The following is a 10,633-nucleotide window of genomic DNA, read 5'->3' on the forward strand; positions in this document are numbered from 1 at the left end:
TAACCTTTCATCCATTCCCTCACAATGTGTGCGTCACTCTTAGTTTTTTGATGATATGCGTTAACATCTCGGTGCAGCTGTCCGATTTGTTTCACTTTGATCACTGCTGGTTCAGAGGGTTATGAATTCCAGTCGTTGAGTTTTCATGGCACAAATTATATTCAACAGATGGTCACACGAGTTTTAGCTTGATATTATATGAACACGATTATGCCAGTTTTCCGTTTCCACTAGTTACAAACGTGGTCAACTAAGAACACTAGAATAAAGTCCGAGTCGTTTCATATTTCAGTTGTATATATTTGACATTTACTTCCCAGGTTAAAATATTGTTTCAGTACTTTGTGGGTAAAAAGAAACCTTGTATAGTTTGTAATTATTTTGCTGCAATGATCAATATATGATTAATTAAGGGTGATCATTTTAGGTATTCTTGATACAAACACGACTTAACGAAGGGACAAAGGATAAATAGTAACCATGTCATACAGAAATATATATATATATATATATATATATATATATAATATATATATATATATATATATCTGTGTTTGTGTGTGTGTGTGTGGAGAGAGAGAAAGGGATAGATAGATAGAGATAGATAGATAGAAAGGGATAGATAGATAGATAGATAGATAGATAGATAGATAGATAGATAGATAGGGGGAGAAGAGAGGAGAGAGAGAGAGGGGGAGAGAGAGAGAGAGAGAGAGATGGTCCGACCCGATGGATGGACTGATCGTCTGATAAAGAGGACAGATTAAGGTATGGATGAATATATGGATGGATCGATAAATAGATGTTTGCAATGGTGGATGAATGAATGGATAGATGGATGAATGGATAGATAGATAGATAGATAGATAGATAGATAAGAGAAGAGAGAGAGAGAGAGAGAAGAGAGAGAGAGAGAGAGAGAGAGAGAGAGAGAGAGAGAGAGATTTTCATTTCATTAATGAAGGACAAAGACATTGGTCTATAACTGTAAAAGTTACTCTGTTGCCTCCATAGCCTCGTGATTTACACGTGACATATTTTGTGCTGTTTCCATACTTTTACATAACGGGGCTTCTAATGTCGCCCTGTTGCTGTTCTTTATTATTTTTTACGTTTTTCAAGAAGGTTGAGCAAACATTGCAATCACTGATTTATTTTTAGTGTATTTTGACAAGATGCGGTGACTGTGCATGAATAGTTGCTGTTGTCAATGCTTTCCCTCATCTTTGATTTTAATCCCGTTGTCTCTGTCGGAAAAAAAAAATGTAATATCGCCTAGCAGGCATCATGTCCAGTTCTACATGTTACGCGTTACCGTTGTCAGGGACCCTATTTAAAGCGTTTTAAGCACGTCTAGTGAAAATTGCGCTAAATAAAAAAGATCAAAATCTCAACATTACGTAGTCTGTCATAACACTTGTAGCGCATAGTTTTGAGGACTTTTTAGCATTGTCATTATCAATGTCCACATTAAAGATGAGATAAATATCTGGTTTTAAAGATTAATATCTGGTTTTAAATCCTGAAACAACTATGTTTTTGAGATTCGTTTTCTTTTCTTCTGTGTTTCTTGACTTTTCTACAAAGCCTACACAGTTCATTCAAATGTTTATCATGAAATTCTTGAGTGTCCTCCATGACTAAATGAAATTTTAAAAATCATAATAAATTCAATTTTGTTGACGCACAGATGGAATTTTAGCAACTTACAGTTCAATTTTAATAGATTCTATTTGTGAAAGAATAGATTTGTTCTATGTTTCTGTTTGAAGAATTCAATTTTTTATTGGAAAAATTAATGCATTTTAAATTACAGAAAAAACGGTCTATTTAGGATTAAAATATCACGATCACTATATACAGCACTGACATTAAATACATATGAATGGAAACAGGAAATCTTGATAAATATTACAGAGTAAAGAAATGTGTGTTTAAGCTCATTGTGAAGTGATAACAAAGAGATGAAAGTGAACATAAATCGACTGGTATCACCCGATATTATATATATATATAAAATTGAGCTTTAATATAGCGCATTATCCACTAAACGTGCTCAAAGCGCTTTACAAGGGGCCCCTGACCAACAGCAACACGTAACATGTAGAACGAGACATGACGCCTGTTAGGCGACATTACAATTTTTTTTCCGACATAAAAAAAAACGCTGTTAACGGCCAGGTAGTACTCATTTTACACCTGAGTACGGTGAGAAAATGTAAGTAAAGAGTAATTTTCCAAGGACTTAACTATGCGCCGAGCGAGGCTCGAACCCAGGTCCTTTGGATCCGAAAGCAAGTGTCATACCAAAGGACCACATAGCCGCACAAGAGGTTAACAAGCACTGTTATAGAGCCCATGGAGCCGGAGTTTATCCTTAGCCATCGTTAACATATTGATAGTTCGAAGATGACGTCACTCAGGTCTTTGTTATTGTTTTTTGCCATCCGCGTTTATGAGTATTGCTCACTGAACTATTAACCTGACTATAAACGTTCATGGATACACACAGTTTTGTTTGTTGGTCCGTTATACTTCCGAATGGCAATGTTATGCGCTTCTTAGCCAAGCGCATACTATCTATAGCCTGACACTAGAACCCTCTGGGACTGACAGTTTGACGTCATTTTTTTAGGTTTGTGTAGCGTCTAGTGAGTTGTCGTTAGTCAGTGGAGCTCATGGAAACAAGTTATTTCATTGGTTGAACTATTGAATTCAACTCACGATTTGTTTTCTTTTGTGGCAAATGACTGGCATTTTGACATCATTTTTTTGGTCAGTGTCAGGCTTTACGATTGCTACGGTTTATCCCAGTTTCATTTTCGCTAAGTGGACAATAACGGTTGCAATAGTTAACATTTGGATGGGACCTAAAATTTTGTCCTAAAGCACTTTCCGCCACAACTAACACAGCTACCCAATCACTGCTGGATAAACAAGGGTGGGGGAAGGGCCAGTAATATAATCTCGACTTCATCCTGGACCTATCCCGTTTCCTTTGCATGCGAAGCGAGTGCTCAACCAACTAGATTATAGGGACCCCCCAAAATTAAACCTATGCGGCTATGTGGTCTTGTAGTATAACTCTCGATTTCGGACCGGAAGGTCCTGGGTTCGAGCATGGCGCTCGACGCATAGTTGAGTCCTTGGAAACGGTTCTTTACTCACATTCTCTCACCGTACTCAGGTTTAAAATGAGTGTAAATGATTACCTGGCCGTTAGAAATAAATAAATAAAATAAAATTCCCTCTATTCATCTCATAGGGGAAATGTCTCTAGGGTCTTTTCTAAGGCAAGACTAGAATAACCCAGGCGTCAGCCGCAGTGCTGCACCGTGAGGTTACTTACTCAAAGCCACACAGCGTAGCGCGGGTAATCGAACTCGGTACCTTTCGGTTACGAAGCAAAGACCGCACCGCTGAGCCACGCTGCCCCTAACATCGTTGTCTCTGTCCGAAAACATGGTAATATCACCTAACAGGCATCATGTCTCTTCCTACATGTTAAATTTTGCTGTTGGTTAGGGACCCCTTGTAAAGCGCTTTGAGCACGTTAAGTGATATTTATTGCGCTCTATAAAAAAGCCCAATTTTTTTTTTTTTTTTAAAAAAGCTTAATTTATAAATATGGACCCAGAAATTGTCTTAGATTTTATTTTTTCTTCTCTTTTTGGACAAATTTGAGGTCCTTATAGATAGTATGCGCTTGGCTAAGAAGCTCATAACATTGCCATCCGGAAGTATAACGGACCAACACACAAAACTGTGTGTATCCATGAACGTTTATAGTCAGGTTAATACAGTTCAGTGAGCATTACTCATAAACGCGGATGGCAAAAAACAATACAAAGACCTGAGTGACGTCATCTTCGAACTATCTATAGCATAAAGTACTGAATGTTTTCTAGCCAAAGTTGGATTTTTTTTTCTGGCCAAAATGAGAAAAGTTGTTTTATTAAAGTGAAGTAAAACAGACAATACAACTAAAAACAGAATTAGAACGGGTCCGCATTGATTGGCGTGTTATAAGTGTTAATATCCAAATGCCAAATGTACAAAATATCACAATGATGATATTGACAAACTGGTGTCAGTGAGTACAACAGGCCACCAATACAAACCTATTTCTTACAATGAGGTTTTTTCTCGGGGTTACTGAGTGCGTTATTGAACATCAAGCTTCTTATCCTGTGCTCGAAAAATGCTTGTGTGTGTTCGTGTGTGTATGTGTGTGAATGTGTGTGTGTGTGTTAAATTTAATTTGGTTTGTTTTTATTTTCTATTCCTTTTTTTTTTGTTTTTGTTTTTGTTTTTTTTTGTTTTTGTTTTTTCTTGGGTGCAAAAAAAAAAAAAAAAAAAGGGGGGGGGGGGGGTTCGTAATTAAAATCATATATTTTCTTTTGCTGTAATAATGATACTATATATATATATACGTGTCAGTGTGTGTGTATGTGTGTGTGTGTTTGTGTGTGTGTGATATATATATCAGAGAGAGAGAGAGAGAGAGAGAGAGAGAGAGAGAGGGGGGGGGGGCAGGAGGTAGTAGTAGTAGCAATAGTATTGTATCAGCTGTAGTAGCTGTAATTGTCCTGGATTATGAGGAGGAGGAGAAGGAGGAGGAGGAGGAGGAGGAAGAGGAAGAGGATGAGGAGGAGGAAGAGGGGGAGGAAGAGGAAGAGGGGGAGGAGGGGGAGGAGAGGTGGGGGAGGAGGAGGAGGAGGAGGAGACGAAGAAGAAGTAGAAGAAGATGAAGAAGAAGGAGAAGAAGAAGAAGAAGTAGAAGAAGAAGAAGAAGAAGAAGAAGAAGAAGAAGAAGAAGAAGAAGAAGAAGAAGAAAGAAAGAAGAAGAAGAAGAAGAAGAAGAAGAAGAAGAAGACGAAGAAGTAGAACGAAGAAGAAGAAGAAGAAGAAGAAGAAGAAGAAGAAGAGGGACACAGAGAGAGAGAGAGAGAGAGAGCGAGAGAGAGAGAGAGAGAGAGAGAGAGAGAGAGAGAGAGAGAGAGAGAGAGAGAGAGAGAACGATTGAGAGATAGGAGGGAGGGAGAAATTCAAGCATCACTCATTGCAAGTTAGAGTCATAGGTTGTACATTCATTTCATCCATTCTTGTGATCTGACCAGCAACCCCTTCCCCCTCCCCTCTTGGGGGCAGCGTGGCTCCTCGGTACGGTCTTTACTTCGTACCCGGAAGGTACCGAGTTCGATCACCAGCCGCTACGCTGTGTGGCCTTGAGCAAGTCACCTCTCCCTAGCTCAATTTCCGGTGCTGAACTGCGGCTGACGCCTCGGTTATTCCATCTTCCCTTGGAATAGACTCTAGAGACAATTTTCCCCTATGGGATGAATAAAGGGAATTTTATAATTTGTAATTTTATAATTTTTTGTGTTAATTATTTTTATATATCTGCCGAAAGGGGGGGGGGGGGTGATTCTGAAGTAAGGTATATTTTTGTTACGCAGTCCACTCAAGTGTAAGAGGGGTAAAGACTGTGATGAAGAGTAATGTCACTGAGTACATTTCATATAAAACCAATTACCCAACAGCTATTTGATTTCCGTTTATCGCCAAGTGCATGGAGTGCTAAATTAGTTTGTTTTTGTTTTTTTTGGGGGTGGGGGGGGGGGGGGGGGAAATTAAACAAGAAAATAAACCCCAGGTTATAATAGCTCACAGCAGCAGGCCAGCAGCAAGACACCGCCTTATTTACAAAACTTTGACAAAGATAGTGTAAACAATAAGAACTCTTGTGTGTTTGCTGAATCGATTCAAATTTACATAAATCAACAGAATATCGAGCTATTTTCATTTTGTGCAGACAAGTTAATTTTGCATTTTCCAATTATTAAAAAAAAAAATTAAAAATTCCAGTTTGTGAGAATTTACTGATTTGTGTTTGTAATACAATCCACCTGTTTTGTTTGGTGTTTGTTCTCGTCTCCTCCTCCCCCCCCCCCCTTCTTTTAAGATGCTGCTGTTGCTGCTGTTGTCACTGCAACTGCGCCTGTCCGGATTTAAACGAGATGGCAACAGATTGCAATGAATGGCCGTGTATCGTTACCCAAGCGTGAATTAATACTCAATTCGACTCAGGCACGGCGGGTCATTTTGAATCCAGACAGGAGGACAATGTCACCAAAAGAAGACAAAGATCCTCACATGTCTATTCTGGTTAACTCGAAAGAAAAAAAAAAACACATTTTAAAAAATTTTGGCCAGAAAACTCGTCCTTCAAATATCTACGATAAAAATGACCCTCATTTGTAGAAAAATCTCAAACCTGGGACCTCATCGAAAACTCTTTTGAAGTCCTAGTTTTTTCGCGTTTTTGACCAAATGAGCATTATTTTAATTGAATGATATTATAGATAATTTGAAGGACGATTTTTATGGCCAAAAATGTTTTCGACTTGTTTTTTCAGAGTTCGGCAGTAATTCCATATTCATTTATCCATTCATTCTATTGTTATAATTCCCAGCCAAGGGTCAGTCGATTTTAGCCATAAAAAGTCCACCATTCATATGTAAAATGGTCAATTTTATTATAGATAGGGCGGCGGGCTGTTCTAGTTGAGCGGGGAATACTTAACTACTACTTGCGAGCGTCACGTTAAACCGTTTAACCAATTAATATAATATATTAAGTGTTGCTGTTGGCTTGGAACTCCTTTCAAACCCTTTGAGCACGTTTAGTGGATGTTGTAATCTATAAATACTCAATTTAACAAGTTAACTCCCAAATATGATAAAAACGCGTTAAAAAAATTTGGTCAGAAAACTCATCAATTATATTATATCAAACTATAACATCAATTATATTATATCAAACTATAACATCAATTATATTATATCAAACTATAACATCAATTATATTATATCAAACTATAACATCAATTATATTATATCAAACTATAACATCAATTATATTATATCAAACTATAACATTAATTATATTATATCAAACTATAACATCAATTATATTATATCAAACTATAACATCAATTATATTATATCAAACTATAACATCAATTATATTATATCAAACTATAACATCAATTATATTATATCAAACTATAACATCAATTATATTATATCAAACTATAACATCAATTATATTATATCAAACTATAACATTAATTATATTATATCAAACTATAACATCAATTATATTATATCAAACTATAACATCAATTATATTATATCAAACTATAACATCAATTATATTATATCAAACTCTATAATTGCCGTACTCTGGATAGAAACGTATTTGAAAAATTAGCCAAATAACTCGTCCTTCAAATATCGATGGATTTAATGACACTCATCTTTGAAGGGCGAGTTTTCTGACCAAATGTTTAAACACGTTTCTATCCAGAGTACGGCAGTTATAGTTTGATATAATATAATTAATGTTATAGTTTGATATAATATAATTGATGTTATAGTTTGATATAATATAATTGATGTTACAGTTTGATATAATATAATTGATGTTACAGTTTGATATAATATAATTGATGTTATAGTTTGATATAATATAATTGATGTTATAGTTTGATATAATATAATTGATGTTATAGTTTGATATAATGTAATTGATGTTATAGTTTGATATAATATAATTGATGTTATAGTTTGATATAATATAATTGATGTTATAGTTTGATATAATATAATTGATGTTATAGTTTGATATAATATAATTGATGTTATAGTTTGATATAATATAATTGATGAGTTTTCTGGCCAAATTTTTTAACGCGTTTTTTTTTTCAGAGTTGGGAGTTAACTTGTTTTAAATTGAGCATTTTTATATTACAATATCCACTAAACGTGCTCAAAGCGTTTCATAAGGAGTCCCAAGCCAACAGCAACACTTAATATATTATATTAATTGGTTAAACGTTTTGACGTGACGGGAGAGACTATAGACAGTTCGAAGTTGACGTCACTCAGGTCTTTGTTATTGTTTTTGCCATCCGCTTTTATGAGTAATTCTCACTAAACTGTATTAATCTGACTATAAACGATCATGGTTACACAAAATTTTGTGTGTTGGTCCGTTATACTTCCGGATGGCAATGTTGTGAACTCATTAGCCAAGCGCATACTATCTATAAATTTATCACGACTTGGTGAATCTGCGCGTGCATTTATGACAAAAGCTGAGGATAAATTGAACGGTGAAGAAAATCAATCGCTGAATAAATTAGGCAAGAATTTTTACACTAATCTTAATTTGTATGTAAATAGTTAATAATAATATTATTGCTCATAGTATATTCTTGATTTAAGGGATTTTATGGTCAGTGACGCCGTTCTCAAGCATTCTCGATACAATAGATTTTATCAAGTGGAATAATATGTGGTCTTTTATCTTTCCCTGAAAAGACCGAATTATCATAATCTATAAACTACTGATTCTATAAATAATCATTTTAATAAAATTATAATCTATTAATATGATCCAGATAGCTCAGTTGGTAGAGCACTCAGTTTACAATCAATGAGACCGAGATAGATCCCGGGTCCAGTCGAGATTTTTTTCTGACCCTCCTGCTGTCCACCCAGCATTATTGGTTGGCTGGGTCTGTTAGATCTGTCTGAAAGTACTTTGTGATAGACTAGCGTCATATCTAAAGGGAAGCAAACAATTGCTTTTGCTAATTTCAGGCTATAGGAACCGGGATAAATTCCGGTTCTATGAGCCTAATGGCTCTGAAAAGATTACTATAAATAATTCGGGGGACGGAAGAGGGGGAAAAAGATGAGGGTTTTTGATCGCTCAGTTGGTAGAGCACACGCTTCACGATCAAAGTCCCTTATTTATCCCGGTTTCTATAGCGTGAAATGGACAAAAGCAATTGTTTGCTTCCTTTTTTTTTGTTAGGGCGCTAGTCTATATATCGCAAAGTACTTTCCGCAACATCGATCCCTGAGAATTTTTTTAAAATTGTTATTTGAGAGAAAGAGAGAGAGAGAGAGAGAGAGAGAGAGAGAGAGAGAGAGAGAGAGAGAGGAGAGGGGAGAGAGGGGAGAGAGAGAGAGAGAGAGAGGAGAGAGAGAGAGAAAGAAAGAAAGAGAGAGAGAAAGAGAGAGAGAGAGAGAGGAGAGAGAGAGAGAGAGAGAGAGAGAGAGAGAGAGAGAGAGAGTGGGGGGAGGGAGGGGTGAACAAGACGCTGAAAATTGACTTTAAGAACGAAGCAATTAAATTTACTTCGTTGACTGCTTTGAGATCAATGAATGCCATTTCTCAATTTACTGGATGGATGTCTCGTCTCGTAACAAAAGTAAATCAATTTATAGCGAGATCTATGGGACAGCGTGGCTCAGCGGTGTGGTCTTTGCTTAGTACCCGAAAGGTACCGAGTTCGACTACCCGCCGCGTTGTGTGGCCTTGAGCAAGTCACCTAGCCTTAGCTCGCTTTGCGGCGCTGCACTGCGGCTGACGCCTGCGTTATTCCAGTCTTCCCTTGGAATAGACCCTAAAGAAAAATTTTCCCTTAGGGATGAATAAAGGGAATTTATTTATTAATTTTATTTTTATTAGTGCCCGGATGGGTGACAGGTATCGTGGAAAATTCTGGTCCCGACGTTGTGTCCTTGGATATGATATGAATACACTGTCCCACCCTACCTCAGGTGTGAATGGCGTTCATACAAAATGGACGCCCAACAGATGAGATAATCTTATGCTCTGTAATGTGTAAATTAATATGGTCTCCTTGTATGGCCTTCTGGTGATACGAATGAAACTTTGAGCACGGAAGATTAGTGGAGATGCTCAGCATGCATATCCCGTCCTACATGTTAAATGTTGCTGTTGACCAGGGACCCCTTGTAAAGTGCTTTGAGCACATTTAGTGGATATTGCTCTATATAAAGCTCAATTTTAAAAAAAAAAATTAAATATGTCCATATTTATTTTCTTTAAAAATCGTATAATATTATTCTCGCAGGATTTTAATGTGTAAGGCTGAGATTCCACTTGAATTCTTCTCTACATATTATTATACAAGAAGAAGAAGAGAGAGAAAAATCCTTAATTCAAGCCCACGGAGAACTGTTTCTTGAGAGTCTAGTCGTAACTTCAAGGCCTGAGACTGAGCTTGAGCTTTTATATAGCGCAATATCCACTTAATGTGCTCAAAGCGCTTTACAATGAGTCCCTGGTCAACAGCAACATTTAACATGTAGGACGAGACATGACGCCTGTCAGGAGATATTACAATTTTTTTCCGGACAGAGACAACGCTGTTGAAGCCCAGGTACATATTTTACACCTGAGTACGGTGAGAGAATGTGAGTAAAATGCCTTTTCCAAGGACTCAACTATGCGCCGAGCGAGGCTCGAACTCAGGACCTTCCAATTCAAAAGCGAGTGTCATACCACTTGACCACACTGCCGCACTGACCAAAAATATTAAGTCACAAAAGAAGAGGATGATCGCCAAAGGAAAGTGAAAGGTGAGTTGTTGTTAAAAGTGCTCAAGGGAAAAAAATGATTCTATAGATAGATAGTATGTGCTTGGCTAAGAAGCTCACAACATTGCCATTCGGAAGTAGAGATAGTATGCGCTTGGCTAAGAAGCTCATAACATTGCCATCCGGAAGTATAACGGACCAACACACAAAA

The sequence above is a fragment of the Berghia stephanieae genome, chromosome 1 (assembly GCF_034508935.2).
Source record: "Berghia stephanieae isolate SIO BIC M18660-M18661 chromosome 1, UCSD_Bste_1.3, whole genome shotgun sequence".
Lineage (NCBI taxonomy): Eukaryota > Metazoa > Mollusca > Gastropoda > Nudibranchia > Aeolidiidae > Berghia > Berghia stephanieae.